We start from the raw sequence: 21314 nt of genomic DNA, 5'->3' as shown, positions 1-21314 counted from the left end.
ATAGTGACACATAAACTGACATTACATTTATTAAAATGTTACTTTTAGTTATGTGGAAACGGGGGTAGAAATTCACCATGGGTTGTAGCGCAAAATGGGTGATAGTGAATTGGCAGCCTGTTATACACTCCAATGAAAAAGATAATTGGGCAGAGTGTAAAACAGGTTTCCGATTCACTATTGCCTGTTTCATATTACCGCCCAAGGCCAAATTATACCCTACAGTCTTTCTCACACTCACACACTGTCACACTCACACATACTATCACACTCACATGCACATACTCACACATACACAAACACATTCTCCCTCACACACTCTCACATTCTCTCACACACTCACGCACACACACACACACTTCATTCTGATGTCACGAGGAAGCTGCCATGACATCAGTGAACCTCTTGTGACATCTTAAAGTGTAAACCTACTGCTACTCCAGTTCAGTGGAGTAACAGTCAACCTATCTCATGGGCTCTGAGAAAAGAACTATGGGATAAGAAAACATCTGCCACATTTGATCAAATAGGTAGACAATATTTCAATGATTCCCAAATCAATGCATAGGTTTGGTGAAACCCTTAACCAAGCCGAGTTCTGGAAGGTTCCCAGGAGTACGCCTTGGCTGAGGTGTGTATTCGGTGTTTCATACTTCCTCCTTTAGTACAGAGATTCAGCCTTCTAGTGGAATGCGAGGCACATACCATCATATAGTCTGACAATATTGTAGGACTAACAGCATTTTCCAACATGTCTGTACTTTTGATACTTTTTAAAAATCATATATCAGTGTCATTATTATCACAGAGGAAAGAGTGACGAGCTAGACAGCCCTAGCTCCTTCTACTCATTCTGTTCGGTATAGTATTTTTTCCTTCTACCCAGCATTCTTTGCATGGTATGGTGATGGGGACGATGGTGTAGTGCTTCTTGTACTGGACTGCCAATCCCACCAGAGCAAGTTCTGAAATTGATTTCGAGCAATATGGAGTTGGCAGCAGGAAAACAATGACCATGAAAGCTGTGGGATTGTGGTAAAAACCTAATTGGTTCACTAATGTCCTTCAGGGAAGGGAGCCTGCCATGCTGACCCTGTCTTTTTTTAAATTCGCTTATGGGATCTGGGCATCGCTGGCAAGGCCAGCATTTATTGCCCATCCCTAGTTGCCCTTGAGAAGGTGGTGGTGAGCTGCCTTCTTGAACTGCTGCAGTCCATCTGGTGATGGTACTCCCACAGTGCTGTTAGGTAGGGAGTTCCAGGATTTTGACCCAGCGACGATGAAGGATCGGCGATATACTTCTAAGTCAGGATGGTGTGTGACTTGGAGGGGAACTTGCAGGTGGTGGTGTTCCCATGTGCCTGCTGCCCTTGTCCTTCTAGGTGGAAGAGGTCGTGGGTTTGAGAGGTGCTGCCGAAGGAGCCTTGGCGAGTTGCTGCAGTGCATCTTGTAGATGGTACACACTGCCCTACATGTGACTCCAGTCCTAGCTGGTTGACTCTTAATGTCCTCTGAAGCAGCCTAGCTATTAGGGATGGGCCATAAATGTGACTTTGTCACCTTCGGAGTCTGGCTCTTTGCTCAGCACTTGTGGGTAGAGATGGCTCATCAGTTTTTCTTCTCCCTCAGAGATAAGTTACTCATCTCCCAGACAGCCTATTAGTTCCACATGTCCTAGTCATTTCGTACCCGTTTCAATAATTAGCCATTAATATGGTAAGTTATTAAAATCCAACTAGCGTTGTTCACTCCTTCCCTTGATTTTAAAATATTTTTCTGCCCCTAGTTCGGCTCCTGCTGATGAATTCCAATGGGGGTGAGGATATGAGTTGCCTCAGACAATGCCGACAGGCATTTAACATTGCCACTCTGTGACTGACTCCTAGGAGCTGCAGGGCATTATCACAGGTTGACTCTCCCTCCTCCAATTCTCTCTCCCTCTCTTCCTCTGTGGTTGCTCCTCAGCCCTGCGGGTGGTTTCCCTTGATGACCGGCTCGAGATCAGGAACTCGATAGCAGGGACTCGTGAGCACGAGACTTCGTCCTTTCATTGAGTCACGCAGCGGCTGGAACTCGAACGTGCCAGGGTGCCCAATCTCTCTTTCACTCTTGATGGTCTTTCCTTTTACCTAACTTCCAAACGTCTTTCTGCCTTCATCAACTTCAGAACACCCTCCCAACTGGACGAGCTACACCAGCATGGGTATGAGTGTTCACAACACAAACTTAAAATACGTTTTTAAAGAGCAACAAAAAAAAAGACATTAAAACCTTGCAATCATACAAGCAACAGTTATTTTGTGAAATGCGTATGTAATGCATTCACCAAAGGTCACTAGGCCTGCTTAGAAACCCTGTACAGTAAATATACAAATATTAAGTACTTCTTGTGAAAATGACTGCCTTTGAAGGGTGGAGACAAAAAAAAGTTGTTTCCAGCAGGAAATGCTTCTTTAAACTCTGTTTTTCTATCTGTTTTTTGTAGGATGTAATTTACAGACTGAAATGAACTCTTGGTGTTTTTATTTTGTGCTGTGTGTGTTGCTTTCTTGTGTAATAACATTTGAATGTAATTACTGCAGTGCCAATTTGCCAAAGATATCTGATATTTTTCTTTATCATTATTGCAATACTGGGATTTGTGCTTTCTGTTCCAAGTAAACTGTCGAATGCAACCTGAGTTTTCTGATATTAGATTTAGCTAAAAGTACCATGCAATAAGATGGGTGTAGATTCAATGTATGTGTGTTCACGAGGACGATTGTTTGTGATCTGTCGATGTATGTAATCTTAATATAAGAATAATTATTTGTAAATATTTACTATAATTTTATTGGTTCATACATAAGAATATAAGTAAACTTTTTTTAAGTTCAATGTATTTATGGTTGGTCATCTTTTGAGACATGACTTTTTCTACTTCTGGGCACCACACTTTAGGAAAGATGTCAAGGCCTTGGAGAGGGTGCAGAGGAGATTTACTAGAATCATACCAGGACTGAGGGACTTCAGTTATGTGGAGAGACTGGTGAAGCTGGGATTGCTTTTCATAGAACAAATAAGGTTAAGGGGCGATTTAATAGAGGGCTTCAAATTACGAGTGGTTTTGATAAAGTAAAGAAGAACAAACCATTTCCACTGGCAGGAGGATTGGTAACCAGAGGACACAGATTTAATATAGAAGAAAAAAAAGAAAGACTTGCATTTATATAGTGCCTTTCATGACCACCAGATGCCTCAAAGCACATTACAGCCAATGAAGTACTTTTTGAAGTGTAGTCACTGTTGTAATGTAGGAAAATTGGTTTAAAAATACCAGAGGGGAAATGAGGATCATTTTTTTAAGCAGCGTGTTGTTCTGATCTGGAAGAAGCACATTCAATAGTAACTTTCAAAAGGGAATTGGATATGAACTGGAAATGGAAATATTTGCAGGTCTATGGAGAAAGAGCAAGGGCGTGGGACTAATTGGATAGCTCTTTCAAAGACCAGGCACAGGCACGATGGGCTGAATGGCCTCCTTCTGTGCTGTAAGATTCTATAATTCTATGACTGTCATGGTTCATCATCTGCACAGTATCTAGAGGCATCATTATGACTTCCCATTTGTTTGTGCACCAAGTTTCCACATGCCTATCAGAATCCAACCGGCACAGTGACGCTACTTCTTATGTTTCAGTGTTCTTCCAAAGAGATTGGAGTCTTCTTCAGAAATAGGATGCCACCTGTTACAAAGGCCAAACCAGACCAGAGATCGGAGAGAGGAGAGGAGAGGCACAGCAGCTGAGTTCCAATATTTGCTTTTATCCTGGTGAAATTCATTGATGACCTAAGTAACCTGTCTTTTGGATGAGCTGTTAAACTGAAGCCCTATCTACCTGTTGAGGTGGATGTAAAACAAGCCATGGCATTCGCACCACACAAGTGCCAGGCAATGACTATCTCCAGGTCACACACCTGAATTAGAAGTATATCATCAATCCTTCGTCGTCGCTGGGTCAAAATCCTAGAACTCCCTACCTAACAGCACTGTGGGAGTACCTTCACCACACGGACTGCAGCGGTTCAGGAAGACGGCTCACCACCACCTTCTCCAGGGCAACTAGGGATGGGCAATAAATGCTGGCCTTGCCAGCGATGCCCAGATCCCATGTATGAATATTTTAAAAACTATTTGACAAAGAGCAGGAGAGTTCTCTGTGTCATGACCAATATTTACCCCTCAACCAACATCATCCAAAACACATTAACTAATCATTTATTCCATTTCTGTTTGGGGAAGATTGCTGTGCACATATTGGCTGCCGTGTTTCCCTACATTACAACAGTGACTACACTTCTAAAGTACTTTGTTAACTGTGAAGTGCTTTGGGACATCCTGAAGATGTGAAAGGCACTATAGAAATGCAAGTTCTTTCTTTCTGATATCTTCACATTATAAATAACTAATACCTCCACATCAAAAATAAACTTAACAACTAATATCTGGACATTGCTACACACAGAAGTGGGATGCTTCTCTACATTGAAGGCGCTATATAAATGCAAGTAGTGGTAGTTGTTTTAGTAATGGGGTTACACAGTGGAATATGTTCAAGCAGGAAGGGATTTTGCAGACTGACCGCAACAACCATCACTATATAGTACAACATAAAGGGACAGATTTTACATGAGCTGATTGATGATGCTCAACACTGCTGCAAGCAACATTCTACTAAAACTGTACGCAACCAATCACGTGAACTGGGCTTTAGTGACACCAGGCTAAATACTTACAACTCAATTTAAAAGTTTTTCCAGAAAAAGAGACAGAGAAGCTGAATGTGGTGCAGGAAGTTTAAAGGGGTATTTCCTGCACAGTTTGGGTATAAATAAAAGAAACATACCTTCAAAATAGCATCACTGCATGTGGAGTGCAGTCGGTGTGTTTCTTAATTTGATGAGATGAGCAATATAATGCTGCTGCTGTGCCAGCACTAGGGCGGGGCCATCCTGAGGAAGGACCAGAGTGAATCAGGATTCACAAAACTGCACTGCTTGTGTCACAGTAATGGCTTTAGTGTTGCCTCCTCCCTTGATAATGTCCCCACACCCTGCACTCACTCTCATCAGGGGGCTTAAAATAAACATAGAACGATGTTGGGGGTATCGTTGAACAATGTCAAGACAGTGATTGTCGTGTTGTGATAATACTTAGCTTTTGCTTCCTTGCAGTTTTTTTGGGGTGAATATCTGTGCTCATAAGTGCTGGGGAATAGAACATTTTTTCCCCAATTTCAGGCACCCAGCACTCAAGGGAATGGTAGCATAGTGGTAATGTCACTGGGCTAGAAACCCAGAGGCCTGGACTAATGATCCAGTAGACGTGAGTTCAAATCCCACCACGGCAGCTGGGGAATTTAAATTCAGTTAATTAAATAAATCTGGAATTAAAAAGCTAGTAATAGTAAGCATGAAACTATCGGATTGTCGTAAAAACCCATCTGGTTCACTAATGACCTTTAAGGAAGGAAATCTGCCGTCCTTACCTGGCCTGGCCTATATGTGACTCCAGACCCACAGCAATGTGGTTGACTCTTAACTGCCCTCTGAAATGGCTAGCCACTCAGTTGTAAAAAAAACCACTACGAAAAACAATAATAAGAATGAAACTGGACCCCTCGGCACCGGCTACGGACGCGGCAACGGCACACCCAGTCCAGTTGACCCTGCAAGGTCCTCCTCACCAACATCTGGGGACTTGTGCCCAAGAGCTGTCCCACAGACTAGTCAAGCAACAGCCTGGCATAGTCATACTCAGAATCATACCTTTCAGCCAATGTCCCAAACTCCTCCATCACCATCCCTGGGTATGTCCTGTCACACTGGCAGGGGTGGCAGCACAGTGGTATACAATCGGGAAGGAGTGGCCCTGGGAGTTGTCAACATTGACTCTGGACCCCATGAAGTCGCATGGGTAAGGAAACCTCCTGCTGATTACTGCCCTCTTTCAGCTGATGAATCAGTACTACTCCATGTTGAACACCACTTGGAAGAAGCACTGAGCAAGGGCACAGAATGTACTCTGGGTGGGGGACTTCAATGTCCACCGCTAAGAGTGGCTCAGTAGCAACACTACTGACCGAGCTGGCCAAGTCCTGAAGAACATGTCTGACAGGTGGTGAGAGAGCCAACACGAGGGGAAAACCTACTTGACCTCGTCCTCACCAATCTACCTGTCACAGTACATGACAGTATTGGTAGCAGTGACCACCCCACAGTCATTGCAGAGACGAAGTCCTGTCTTCACACTGAGGATACCCTCCATCGTCTTGCATGGCAGTACCACCGTGTTAAATGGGATAGATTCAGATCAGATCTAGCAGCTCAAAACTGGGCATCCATGACGCGCTGTGGGCCATCAGCAGCAGCAGAATTGTATTCCACCACAGTGGTGTTCAATCATGGCCCAGCCTATCCCTCACTCTACCATTACCATCAAGCCAGGGGACCAACCCTGTTTCAATACGGAGTGTAGAAGAGCATGCAGGAGCAGCACCAGGCATACCTAAAAATGAGGTGCCAACCTGGGGAGGCTGCAACACAGGACTATATGCATGCTAAAAAGCAGAAGAAGCATGCTATAGACAGGGCTAAGCGATCCCACAACCAACGGATCAGATCAAAGCTCTGCAGTCCTGCCACATCCAGTCGTAAATGGTGGTGGACTATTAAACAACTAACGGGAGGAGGAGGCTCCATGAATATCCCCATCCTCAATGATGGTGGAGCCCAGCACGTGAGTGCAAAAGACAAGGCTGAAGCGTTTGCAACCATCTTCAGCCAGAAGTGCTGAGTGGATGATCCATATCAGCCTCCTCCTGAGGTCCCCACCATCACAGAAGCCAGTCTTCAGCCAATTCGATTCACTCCATGTGATATCAAGAAATGGCTGAGCGCACTGGATACAGCAAAGGCTATGGGCCCTGTCAACATCCCAGCTATCGTGCTGAATACTTGTGCGCCAGAACTAGCCGCGCCTCTAGACAAGATGTTCCAATACAGCTACAACACTGGCATCTATCCGACAATGTGGAAAACTGCCCAGGTATGTTCTGTCCACAAAAAGCAGGACAAATCCAACCCGGCCAATTACCGCCCCATCAGTCTATTCTCAATCATCAGCAAGGTGATGCAAGGTGTCAAACAGTGCTATCAAGTGGCAGTTACTCAACAATAACCTGCTCACTGTTGCCCAGATTAGGTTCCGCCAAGTCCACTCTGCTCCCGACTTCATTACAGCCTTGGTCCAAACATGGACAAAGGAGCTGAATTCCAGAGGTGAGGTGAGAGTGACTTCCCTTGACATCAAGGCAGCATTTGACTGGGTGTGGCATCAAGGAGCCCTAGTAAAACTGAAGTCAATGGGAATTGGGGGGAAAACTCTCCACTGGCTGGAGTCATACATAGCGCAAAGGAAGATGGTTGTGGTGGTTGGAGGTCAATCATCACAGCCCCAGGATATCACTGCAGGAGTTCCTCAGGGCACTGTCCTAGACCCAATCATCTTCAGCTGCTTCATCAATGACCTTCCCTCCAACATAAGGTCAGAAATGGGGATGTTCGCTGATGACTGCACAGTGTTCAGTGCCATTCACAACTCCTCAGATAATGAAGCAGTCCATGCCCACATGCAACAAGACCTGGACGATGATCAGGCTTGGACTGATAAGTGGCAGGTAACATTCGTGCCACAGAAGTGCCAGGCAATGACTATCTCCAACAAGCGAGAGTCTATTCACCGCCCCTGACATTCAACGGCATTACGATCGCCAAATTCCCCACCATCAACATCCTGGGGGACACCATTGACCAGAAACTTAACTGGACCAGCCACATAAATACTGTGGTAACAAGAGCAGGTCAGAGGCTAGGTATTCTGTGGCGAGTGTCTCACCTCCTGACTCCCCAAAGCCTTTCCACCATCTACAAGGCACAAGTAAGGAGTGTGATGGAATACTCTCCACTTGCCTGGATGAGTGCAGCTCCAACAACACTCAAGAAGCTCGACACCATCCAGGACAAAGCAGCCCACTTGTTTGGTACCCCATCCACCACCTTAAACATTCACTCCCTCCACCACCGGCATACCGTGGCTGCAGTGTGTACCATCTACAAGATGCTCTGCAGCAACTCGCCAAGGCTTCTTCGGCAGCACCTCCCAAACCCGCGCCCTCTTCCATCTAGAAGGGCAAGGCAGCAGGCACATGGGAACACCACCACCTCCAGGTTCCCCTCCAAGTCACACACCATCTTGACTTGGAAATACATTGCCGATCCTTCATCGTTGCTGGGTCAAAATCCTGGAACTCCCTCCCTAACTGCACTACGGGAGTACCTTCACACTGCAGCGGCTCGAGAAGGCGGCTCACCACCACCTTCTCAAGGGCAATTACGGATGGGCAATAAATGCTGGCCTTGCCAGCAATGCCCACATCCCATAAAGATATCAAAAAAGCTCCCTGGGTCAGGTATAGCAGAGCGTTACAAATTTGCGTATTACCTTAAACAATCTCTGGGGTACAGCGGTGCTGGTCACGCCTATAAGCAGACTGACTGTGTTCAGGAGTGTGCCTGTACTGCCCAATATCTAACTATACGATAAACCCTGGGGTTGTAACAACAGGGCCCCCTTGTGACCTGAACTGCAGGTTCATCTCTTTCACATATATGCTTCTTCAATTTCTTTGGAGGAGAACCAAACATCCACTTGGTGAGATGAGGCCAGGTACAAATCATTAAGCTGCTTAATTTCACAGTTATATTGGATTTAATTACTTGAATCAGTACAATTTGTTTTCACATAATAAGAAAATAATGAGCTCACTACACTTCCCCACATCGATGGCTCGTCTTGCTTGACTTAAACAGAATAATTCCTGGTTCTGCTCTTACATTCTAACTTACTTGCAGGCTTTTCTGAGCCTGACTCCCTGGCAGCTTTCTGTTTCAAAAACATGACTACCATCGTGTCGCTGTCTCTGCATTTTATCTCCCTCTGTTCACAGCCAGAAAGGGATCAAAGACTATCCAACTTAATGGGTGTAAAGTGTTTCTTGATTCAATGACAGACTAATGAATTGGTTATTATTTACAGTCTAGGGAGAAATAATATCAAACCTAGCTCATTAACATCTTAACTGTCTATTATCTCAGAGCTTTTAAAAAAAAACTTATTAAAAGGATATGCTTTAAAACACAATGTTTCAAAAGAACTTTTATTTTCCCAAAACCTTCTATGGATAAATGGTAAAAAAAAATACCAAAATGTGACACATGGCTAGCTACAGAGTAATGCAAAGCTCACTCTACTATACCCCGACAACGTGCTCAGAAGAAACTCCTTACACATCAGGGTGCCATCATCATTTCCTGCACCAGCCATCTGGGGCGGTTTGATGGGTGAGTGGGTCATTGTTAGGGACAGGATGGGGGCAGCACAGTTTTTGACAAGTTGGACTCCGTGTAAGGTGAAGCCAAATTAGATTCTAGGTACCTTTGAAAAACAGCATTGGATAACATCATGTGGTGTAGGCTCAGATCATTGATTTACAAGGGAGGCATCCAATCAAGGAAACGCTGCAAGGAAGGGCCATGAGGCCGATCCCTAATATCAGAGGGGCTTCCCGCTGAAGAAAAACCTAAACACTTGAGCTTTGAAAAGAGGCAAATAAGAAGAGACCTCACAGTGGTAAAGAAGTGGAATAGAAAAGGTTAATCTGAGCCACTGTTGGAGTTGTATAGTAAGTTAGGACAAGGAGAGACAGGTATAAACTGGTCAAAGACAAGTTCAGGAGTGATGTCAAGAAGCCCTTCATCACAAGTTGATGCTTGGAATGAACTCTGGAGAGGGGCAAAAACACTGGCATCATCCAAGAGGCATTTGGGCAGGTTGTAGGTTTCAGTGGCACAATAAGCTAGATGGGCTGAATGGCCCTCTTCTTCTGTACTTAGCTTTGTGAAAAAGTATTAAAAATACCTCAAAGAATGGAACTTGGATTGAGGGGGGTATACTAATGCCGTTGTGGAAACCTCTGGCTTGTTGATGTCACCGGACCGCCACCATAGAGAGCTGTGACAGCGAGGAGTGCAGACGGGAGGGGACTGGAGAGTTGGGAATCGGGGGAGGTCTGTAATAGGGTGGAGGGGCTTAAGAGTGGAGGGGGGAAGAGATGAAGATGGGGGAATGGGGGCGCAGGGAGATGAAAACGGGAATGGGGTTTAGGGGGAGATAAAGACTGGGAAATGGAGGATCAGGGAGAGATGGATACTGAGGAATGGAGGCTCGGGAGAGAGACTGGGGAATGGGGGTTTGGGAAAGATGGAGACTGGGGAATGGGGGCTCGGGAGAGATGGAGACTGGGGAATGTGGGCTCAGGGAGAGAGACTGGGGAATGGGGTCTCGGGGAAAGATGGAGACTGGGGAATGGGGGTTTGGGAAAGATGGAGACTGGGGAATGGGGGCTTGGGAGAGATGGAGACTGGGGAATGTGGGCTCAGGGAGAGAGACTGGGGAATGGGGTCTCGGGGAGAGATGGAGACTGGGGAATGGGGTCTTGGAGAGATGGAGACTGGGGAATGGGGACTCGGGAGAGATGGAGACTGGGGAATGTGGGCTCAGGGAGAGAGACTGGGGAATGGGGACTTGGGAGAGATGGAGACTGGGGAATGGGGTCTCGGGGGGAGAGAGACTGGGGAATGGGGACTTGGGAGAGATGGAGACTGGGGAATGGGGTCATGGGGAGAGATGGAGACTGGGGAATGTGGGCTCAGGAAGAGAGACTGGGGAATGTGGGCTCAGGAAGAGAGACTGGGGAATGTGGGCTTAGGAAGAGAGAGACTGCAGTGGTTCAAGAAGGCGGCTCACCACCATCTTCTCAAGGGCAATTAGGGATGGGCACTAAATGCAGGCCTAGCCAGTGATGCCCACATCCCATCAATGAATAAAAAAAAAGAATGGGGGCTCAAGGAGAGAGACTGGGGAATGGGGTCTCGGGGAGAGATGGAGACTGGGGAATGGGGTCTCAGGGGGAGATGGAGACTCGGGAATGGGGTCTTGGGAGAGATGGAGACTGGGGAATGTGGGCTCAGGGAGAGAGACTGGGGAATAGGGTCTCAGGAAAGATGGAGACTTGGGAATGGGCTCAGGGAGAGAGACTAGGAAATGGGGTCTCAGGGAGAGATGGAGACTTGGGAATAGGCTCAATGAGAGAGACTGGGGAATAGGGTCTCAGGAGAGATGGAGACTTGGGAATGGGCTCAGGGAGGGGGAATGGGGTCTCAGGAGAGATGGAGACTTGGGAATGGGGTCTCAGGAGAGATGGAGACTTGGGAATGGGCTCAGGGAGAGAAACTGGGGAATGGGGTCTCAGGAGAGATGGAGACTTGGGAATGGGGTCTCTGGGAGAGATGGAGACTGGGGAATGGGGTCTCAGGGAGAGATGGAGACTGGGGAATGGGGTCTCAGGGAGAGAGAGACTGGGGAATAGGGTCTCAGGAGAGATGGAGACGGGAATGGGCTCAGGGAGAGAGACTGGGGAATGGGGTCTCAGGGAGAGATGGAAACTGGGGAATGTGGGCTCAGGGAGAGAGAGACTGGGGAATGGGGACTTGGGAGGGAGAGACTGGGGAATGGGGTCTCGGAGAGAGAGACTGGGGAATGTGGGCTCAGGGAGAGAGAGACTGGGGAATGGGGGCTCAGGGAGAGAGAGACTGTGGAATTGGGACTTGGGAGAGAGAGACTGGGGAATGGGGGCTCAGGGAGAGAGACGGGGGAATGGGGGCTCAGGGAGAGAGACTGGGAAATGGGGGCTCAGGGAGAGAGAGACTGGGGAATGTGGTCTCGGGGAGAGAGACTGGGAAATGTGGGCTCAGGGAGAGAGAGACTGGGGATTGGGGGCTCAGGGAGAGAGAGACTGGGGAATGGGGGCTCGGGGAGAGATGGAGACTGGGGGATAGGGGCTCAGGGAGAGAGAGACTGGGGAATGGGGGCTTGGGAGAGAGACTGGGGAATGTGAGCTCAGGGAGAGAGAGACTGGGGAATGGGGGCTCGGGGAGAGATGGAGACTGGGGAATAGGGGCTCAGGGAGAGAGAGACTGGGGAATGGGGGCTTGGGAGAGAGAGACTGGGGAATGGGGGCTTGGGAGAGAGACTGGGGAATGTGGGCTTGGGAGAGAGAGACTGGGGAATGGGGGCTCAGGGAGAGAGAGAGACTGGGGAATGGGGGCTCGGGGAAAGATGGAGACTGGGGAATGGGGGCTTGGGAGAGAGACTGGGGAATGGGGGCTCGGAGAGAGACTGGGGAATGGGGGCTCAGGGAGAGAGAGACTGGGGAATGGGGGCTCAGGGAGAGAGAGACTGGGGAATGGGGGCTCAGGGAGAGAGAGAGACTGGGGAATGGGGGCTCGGGGAGAGATGGAGACTGGGGAATGGGGGCTCGGGGAGAGATGGAGACTGGGAATTGGGGGCTCAGGGAGAGAGACTGGGGAATGGGGGCTCGGGGAGAGATGGAGACTGGGGAATGGGGGCTCGGGGAGAGATGGAGACTGGGGAATGGGGGCTCAGGGAGAGAGAGACTGGGGAATGGGGGCTCGGGGAGAGAGAGAGACTGGGGAATGGGGGCTCAGGGAAAGAGAGAGACTGGGGAATGGGGGCTCGGGGAAAGATGGAGACTGGGGAATGGGGGCTCAGGGAGAGATGGAGACTGGGGAATGGGGGCTCGGGGAGAGATGGAGACTGGGGAATGGGGGCTCGGGGAGAGATGGAGACTGGGGAATAGGGGCTCAGGGAGAGAGAGACTGGGGAATGGGGTCTCGGGGAGAGAGACTGGGGAATGGGGTCTCGGGAGAGAGAGACTGGGGAATGGGGTCTTGGGAGAGAGACTGACTGGGGAATGTGGGCTCAGGGAGAGAGACTGGGGAATGGGGTCTCGGGGAGAGAGACTGGGGAATGGGGGCTTGGGAGAGAGACTGGGGAATGGGGGCTCAGGGAGAGAGAGACTGGGGAATGGGGGCTTGGGAGAGAGAGAGACTGGGGAATGTGGGCTCAGGTAGAGAGACTGGGGAATGGGGTCTCAGGGAGAGAGACTGGGGAATGGGGGCTTGGGCGAGAGTCTCGGGACTGGGGGCCCAGGGAGAGAGAGACTGGGGAATGGGGGCTTGGGAGAGAGACTGGGGAATGTGGGCTCAGGGAGAGAGAGACTGGGGAATGGGGGCTTGGGGGAGAGAGAGACTGGGGAATGGGGTCTCAGGAGAGAGACTGGGGAATGGGGCTTGGGAGGGAGACTGGGGAATGGGGGCTTGGGAGAGAGAGACTGGGGAATGTGGGCTCAGGAGAGAGACTGGGGAATGGGGGCTTGGGAGAGAGACTGGGGAATGGGGGCTCAGGAAGAGAGACTGGGGAATGTGGTCTCGGGGAGAGGGACTGAGGAATGTGCGCTCGGGGAGAGAGAGACTGGGGAATGGGGTCTCGGGAGAGAGACTGGGGATTGGGGTCTTGGGAGAGAGACTGGGGAATGGGGGCTCGGGGAGAGGGACTGAGGAATGTGCGCTCGGGGAGAGAGAGACTGGGGAATGGGGTCTCGGGAGAGAGACTGGGGAATGGGGTCTTGGGAGAGAGACTGGGGAATATGGGCTCAGGAAGAGAAACTGAGGAATGTCGGCTCGGGGAGAGAGAGAGACTTGGGAATGGGGGCTTGGGAGAGAGAGACTGGGGAATGTGGGCTCAGGGAGAGAGACTGGGGAATGGGGGCTTGGGAGAGAGACTGGGGAATGGGGTCTCGGGAGAGAGACTGGGGAATGTGGGCTCAGGAAGAGAGACTGAGGAATGTGGGCTCGGGGAGAGAGAGACTGGGGAATGGGGTCTCGGGAGAGAGACTGGGGAATGGGGGCTTGGGAGAGAGACTGGGGAATGGGGGCTCAGGGAGAGAGAGACTGGGGAATGTGGGCTCAGGGAGAGAGACTGGGGAATAGGGTCTCAGGAAAGATGGAGACTTGGGAATGGGCTCAGGGAGAGAGACTAGGAAATGGGGTCTCAGGGAGAGATGGAGACTTGGGAATAGGCTCAATGAGAGAGACTGGGGAATAGGGTCTCAGGAGAGATGGAGACTTGGGAATGGGCTCAGGGAGGGGGAATGGGGTCTCAGGAGAGATGGAAACTTGGGAATGGGGTCTCAGGAGAGATGGAGACTTGGGAATGGGCTCAGGGAGAGAGACTGGGGAATGGGGTCTCTGGGAGAGATGGAGACTGGGGAATGGGGTCTCAGGGAGAGATGGAGACTGGGGAATGGGGTCTCAGGGAGAGAGAGACTGGGGAATAGGGTCTCAGGAGAGATGGAGACGGGAATGGGCTCAGGGAGAGAGACTGGGGAATGGGGTCTCAGGGAGAGATGGAAACTGGGGAATGTGGGCTCAGGGAGAGAGAGACTGGGGAATGGGGACTTGGGAGGGAGAGACTGGGGAATGGGGGCTCAGGGAGAGAGAGACTGGGGAATGGGGACTTGGGAGGGAGAGACTGGGGAATGGGGGCTCAGGGAGAGATGCAGACTGGGGAATGGGGTCTCAGGGAGAGAGAGACTGGGGAATGTGGGCTCAGGGAGAGAGAGACTGAGGAATGGGGGCTCAGGGAGAGAGAGACTGTGGAATGGGGGCTTGGGAGAGAGAGACTGGGGAATGGGGGCTCAGGGAGAGAGACTGGGGAATGGGGGCTCAGGGAGAGAGAGACTGGGGAATGTGGTCTCGGGGAGAGAGACTGGGAAATGTGGGCTCAGGGAGAGAGAGACTGGGGATTGGGGGCTCAGGGAGAGAGAGACTGGGGAATGGGGGCTCGGGGAGAGATGGAGACTGGGGGATAGGGGCTCAGGGAGAGAGAGACTGGGGAACGGGGGCTTGGGAGAGAGACTGGGGAATGTGAGCTCAGGGAGAGAGAGACTGGGGAATGGGGGCTCGGGGAGAGATGGAGACTGGGGGATAGGGGCTCAGGGAGAGAGAGACTGGGGAATGGGGGCTTGGGAGAGAGAGACTGGGGAATGGGGGCTTGGGAGAGAGAGACTGGGCAATGGGGGCTTGGGAGAGAGACTGGGGAATGTGGGCTTGGGAGAGAGAGACTGGGGAATGGGGGCTCAGGGAGAGAGAGAGACTGGGGAATGGGGGCTCGGGGAAAGATGGAGACTGGGGAATGGGGGCTTGGGAGAGAGACTGGAGAATGGGGGCTCGGAGAGAGACTGGGGAATGGGGGCTCAGGGAGAGAGAGACTGGGGAATGGGGGCTCAGGGAGAGAGAGACTGGGGAATGGGGGCTCAGGGAAAGAGAGAGACTGGGGAATGGGGGCTCGGGGAGAGATGGAGACTGGGGAATGGGGGCTCGGGGAGAGATGGAGACTGAGGATTGGGGGCTCAGGGAGAGAGACTGGGGAATGGGGGCTCGGGGAGAGATGGAGACTGGGGAATGGGGGCTCAGGGAGAGAGAGACTGGGGAATGGGGGCTCGGGGAGAGAGAGAGACTGGGGAATGGGGGCTCAGGGAAAGAGAGAGACTGGGGAATGGGGGCTCAGGGAAAGAGAGAGACTGGGGAATGGGGGCTCGGGGAGAGATGGAGACTGGGGAATAGGGGCTCAGGGAGAGAGAGACTGGGGAATGGGGGCTTGGGAGAGAGAGACTGGGGAATGGGGGCTTGGGAGAGAGACTGGGGAATGTGGGCTTGGGAGAGAGAGACTGGGGAATGGGGGCTCAGGGAGAGAGAGGGACTGGGGAATGGGGGCTCGGGGAAAGATGGAGACTGGGGAATGGGGGCTTGGGAGAGAGACTGGGGAATGGGGGCTCGGAGAGAGACTGGGGAATGGGGGCTCAGGGAGAGAGAGACTGGGGAATGGGGGCTCAGGGAGAGAGAGACTGGGGAATGGGGGCTCAGGGAGAGAGAGAGACTGGGGAATGGGGGCTCGGGGAAAGATGGAGACTGGGGAATGGGGGCTCGGGGAGAGATGGAGACTGGGGAATGGGGGCTCGGGGAGAGATGGAGACTGGGAATTGGGGGCTCAGGGAGAGAGACTGGGGAATGGGGGCTCGGGGAGAGATGGAGACTGGGGAATGGGGGCTCGGGGAGAGATGGAGACTGGGGAATGGGGGCTCAGGGAGAGAGAGACTGGGGAATGGGGGCTCGGGGAGAGAGAGACTGGGGAATGGGGGCTCAGGGAAAGAGAGAGACTGGGGAATGGGGGCTCGGGGAAAGATGGAGACTGGGGAATGGGGGCTCAGGGAGAGATGGAGACTGGGGAATGGGGGCTCAGGGAGAGATGGAGACTGGGGAATGGGGGCTCGGGGAGAGATGGAGACTGGGGAATGGGGGCTCAGGGAGAGAGAGACTGGGGAATAGGGGCTCAGGGATAGAGAGACTGGGGAATGGGGTCTCGGGGAGAGAGACTGGGGAATGGGGGCTCAGGGAGAGAGAGACTGGGGAATGGGGTCTCGGGAGAGAGAGACTGGGGGATGGGGGCTCAGGGAGAGAGACTGGGGAATGGGGTCTTGGGAGAGAGACTGACTGGGGAATGTGGGCTCAGGGAGAGAGACTGGGGAATGGGGTCTCGGGGAGAGAGACTGGGGAATGGGGGCTTGGGAGAGAGACTGGGGAATGGGGGCTCAGGGAGAGAGAGACTGGGGAATGGGGGCTTGGGAGAGAGAGAGACTGGGGAATGTGGGCTCAGGTAGAGAGACTGGGGAATGGGGTCTCAGGGAGAGAGACTGGGGAATGGGGGCTTGGGCGAGAGTCTCGGGACTGGGGGCCCAGGGAGAGAGAGACTGGGGAATGGGGGCTTGGGAGAGAGACTGGGGAATGTGGGCTCAGGGAGAGAGAGACTGGGGAATGGGGGCTTGGGGGAGAGAGAGACTGGGGAATGGGGTCTCAGGAGAGAGACTGGGGAATGGGGCTTGGGAGGGAGACTGGGGAATGGGGGCTTGGGAGAGAGAGACTGGGGAATGTGGGCTCAGGAGAGAGACTGGGGAATGGGGGCTTGGGAGAGAGAGACTGGGGAATGGGGTCTCAGGAGAGAGACTGGGGAATGGGGCTTGGGAGAGAGACTGGGGAATGGGGGCTCAGGAAGAGAGACTGGGGAATGTGGTCTCGGGGAGAGAGACTGAGGAATGTGCGCTCGGGGAGAGAGAGACTGGGGAATGGGGTCTCGGGAGAGAGACTGGGGAATGGGGTCTTGGGAGAGAGACTGGGGAATGGGGGCTCGGGGAGAGGGACTGAGGAATGTGCGCTCGGGGAGAGAGAGACTGGGGAATGGGGTCTCGGGAGAGAGACTGGGGAATGGGGTCTTGGGAGAGAGACTGGGGAATGGGGGCTCGGGGAGAGGGACTGAGGAATGTCGGCTCGGGGAGAGAGAGACTGGGGAATGGGGTCTCGGGAGAGAGACTGGGGAATGGGGTCTTGGGAGAGAGACTGGGGAATATGGGCTCAGGAAGAGAAACTGAGGAATGTCGGCTCGGGGAGAGAGAGAGACTTGGGAATGGGGGCTTGGGAGAGAGAGACTGGGGAATGTGGGCTCAGGGAGAGAGACTGGGGAATGGGGGCTTGGGAGAGAGACTGGGGAATGGGGTCTCGGGAGAGAGACTGGGGAATGTGGGCTCAGGAAGAGAGACTGAGGAATGTGGGCTCGGGGAGAGAGACTGGGGAATGGGGCTTGGGAGAGAGACTGGGGAATGGGGTCTCGGGAGAGAGACTGGGGAATGTGGGCTCAGGAAGAGAGACTGGGGAATGGGGTCTCGGGAGAGAGACTGGGGAATGGGGGCTTGGGAGAGAGACTGGGGAATGGGGGCTCAGGGAGAGAGAGACTGGGGAATGTGGGCTCAGGGAGAGAGACTGGGGAATAGGGTCTCAGGAAAGATGGAGACTTGGGAATGGGCTCAGGGAGAGAGACTAGGAAATGGGGTCTCAGGGAGAGATGGAGACTTGGGAATAGGCTCAATGAGAGAGACTGGGGAATAGGGTCTCAGGAGAGATGGAGACTTGGGAATGGGCTCAGGGAGGGGGAATGGGGTCTCAGGAGAGATGGAGACTTGGGAATGGGGTCTCAGGAGAGATGGAGACTTGGGAATGGGCTCAGGGAGAGAGACTGGGGAATGGGGTCTCTGGGAGAGATGGAGACTGGGGAATGGGGTCTCAGGGAGAGATGGAGACTGGGGAATGGGGTCTCAGGGAGAGAGAGACTGGGGAATAGGGTCTCAGGAGAGATGGAGACGGGAATGGGCTCAGGGAGAGAGACTGGGGAATGGGGTCTCAGGGAGAGATGGAAACTGGGGAACGTGGGCTCAGGGAGAGAGAGACTGGGGAATGGGGACTTGGGAGGGAGAGACTGGGGAATGGGGGCTCAGGGAGAGATGCAGACTGGGGAATGGGGTCTCAGGGAGAGAGAGACTGGGGAATGTGGGCTCAGGGAGAGAGAGACTGAGGAATGGGGGCTCAGGGAGAGAGAGACTGTGGAATGGGGGCTTGGGAGAGAGAGACTGGGGAATGGGGGCTCAGGGAGAGAGACTGGGGAATGGGGGCTCAGGGAGAGAGAGACTGGGGAATGTGGTCTCGGGGAGAGAGACTGGGAAATGTGGGCTCAGGGAGAGAGAGACTGGGGATTGGGGGCTCAGGGAGAGAGAGACTGGGGAATGGGGGCTCGGGGAGAGATGGAGACTGGGGGATAGGGGCTCAGGGAGAGAGAGACTGGGGAATGGGGGCTTGGGAGAGAGAGACTGGGGAATGGGGGCTTGGGAGAGAGAGACTGGGCAATGGGGGCTTGGGAGAGAGACTGGGGAATGTGGGCTTGGGAGAGAGAGACTGGGGAATGGGGGCTCAGGGAGAGAGAGAGACTGGGGAATGGGGGCTCGGGGAAAGATGGAGACTGGGGAATGGGGGCTTGGGAGAGAGACTGGAGAATGGGGGCTCGGAGAGAGACTGGGGAATGGGGGCTCAGGGAGAGAGAGACTGGGGAATGGGGGCTCAGGGAGAGAGAGACTGGGGAATGGGGGCTCAGGGAAAGAGAGAGACTGGGGAATGGGGGCTCGGGGAGAGATGGAGACTGGGGAATGGGGGCTCGGGGAGAGATGGAGACTGAGGATTGGGGGCTCAGGGAGAGAGACTGGGGAATGGGGGCTCGGGGAGAGATGGAGACTGGGGAATGGGGGCTCAGGGAGAGAGAGACTGGGGAATGGGGGCTCGGGGAGAGAGAGAGACTGGGGAATGGGGGCTCAGGGAAAGAGAGAGACTGGGGAATGGGGGCTCAGGGAAAGAGAGAGACTGGGGAATGGGGGCTCGGGGAGAGATGGAGACTGGGGAATAGGGGCTCAGGGAGAGAGAGACTGGGGAATGGGGGCTTGGGAGAGAGAGACTGGGGAATGGGGGCTTGGGAGAGAGACTGGGGAATGTGGGCTTGGGAGAGAGAGACTGGGGAATGGGGGCTCAGGGAGAGAGAGAGACTGGGGAATGGGGGCTCGGGGAAAGATGGAGACTGGGGAATGGGGGCTTGGGAGAGAGACTGGGGAATGGGGGCTCGGAGAGAGACTGGGGAATGGGGGCTCAGGGAGAGAGAGACTGGGGAATGGGGGCTCAGGGAGAGAGAGACTGGGGAATGGGGGCTCAGGGAGAGAGAGAGACTGAGGAATGGGGGCTCGGGGAAAGATGGAGACTGGGGAATGGGGGCTCGGGGAGAGATGGAGACTGGGGAATGGGGGCTCGGGGAGAGATGGAGACTGGGAATTGGGGGCTCAGGGAGAGAGACTGGGGAATGGGGGCTCGGGGAGAGATGGAGACTGGGGAATGGGGGCTCGGGGAGAGATGGAGACTGGGGAATGGGGGCTCAGGGAGAGAGAGACTGGGGAATGGGGGCTCGGGGAGAGAGAGACTGGGGAATGGGGGCTCAGGGAAAGAGAGAGACTGGGGAATGGGGGCTCGGGGAAAGATGGAGACTGGGGAATGGGGGCTCAGGGAGAGATGGAGACTGGGGAATGGGGGCTCAGGGAGAGATGGAGACTGGGGAATGGGGGCTCGGGGAGAGATGGAGACTGGGGAATGGGGGCTCAGGGAGAGAGAGACTGGGGAATAGGGGCTCAGGGAGAGAGAGACTGGGGAATGGGGTCTCGGGGAGAGAGACTGGGGAATGGGGGCTCAGGGAGAGAGAGACTGGGGAATGGGGTCTCGGGAGAGAGAGACTGGGGGATGGGGGCTCAGGGAGAGAGACTGGGGAATGGGGTCTTGGGAGAGAGACTGACTGGGGAATGTGGGCTCAGGGAGAGAGACTGGGGAATGGGGTCTCGGGGAGAGAGACTGGGGAATGGGGGCTTGGGAGAGAGACTGGGGAATGGGGGCTCAGGGAGAGAGAGACTGGGGAATGGGGGCTTGGGAGAGAGAGAGACTGGGGAATGTGGGCTCACGTAGAGAGACTGGGGAATGGGGTCTCAGGGAGAGAGACTGGGGAATGGGGGCTTGGGCGAGAGTCTCGGGACTGGGGGCCCAGGGAGAGAGAGACTGGGGAATGGGGGCTTGGGAGAGAGACTGGGGAATGTGGGCTCAGGGAGAGAGAGACTGGGGAATGGGGGCTTGGGGGAGAGAGAGACTGGGGAATGGGGTCTCAGGAGAGAGACTGGGGAATGGGGCTTGGGAGGGAGACTGGGGAATGGGGGCTTGGGAGAGAGAGACTGGGGAATGTGGGCTCAGGAGAGAGACTGGGGAATGGGGGCTTGGGAGAGAGACTGGGGAATGGGGGCTCAGGAAGAGAGACTGGGGAATGGGGTCTCGGGAGAGAGACTGGGGAATGGGGTCTTGGGAGAGAGACTGGGGAATGGGGGCTCGGGGAGAGGGACTGAGGAATGTGCGCTCGGGGAGAGAGAGACTGGGGAATGGGGTCTCGGGAGAGAGACTGGGGAATGGGGTCTTGGGAGAGAGACTGGGGAATATGGGCTCAGGAAGAGAAACTGAGGAATGTCGGCTCGGGGAGAGAGAGAGACTTGGGAATGGGGGCTTGGGAGAGAGAGACTGGGGAATGTGGGCTCAGGGAGAGAGACTGGGGAATGGGGGCTTGGGAGAGAGACTGGGGAATGGGGTCTCGGGAGAGAGACTGGGGAATGTGGGCTCAGGAAGAGAGACTGAGGAATGTGGGCTCGGGGAGAGAGAGACTGGGGAATGGGGTCTCGGGAGAGAGACTGGGGAATGGGGGCTTGGGAGAGAGACTGGGGAATGGGGTCTCGGGAGAGAGACTGGGGAATGGGGGCTTGGGAGAGAGACTGGGGAATGGGGGC

Source organism: Somniosus microcephalus, chromosome 1 (assembly GCF_052327205.1).
Source record: "Somniosus microcephalus isolate GS21.2 chromosome 1, FLI_Smic_1.0, whole genome shotgun sequence".
In the NCBI taxonomy this organism is placed as follows: Eukaryota; Metazoa; Chordata; class Chondrichthyes; order Squaliformes; family Somniosidae; genus Somniosus; species Somniosus microcephalus.
The sequence above is the reverse complement of the archived record's forward strand: the minus strand, read 5'-3'. Positions refer to the sequence as shown.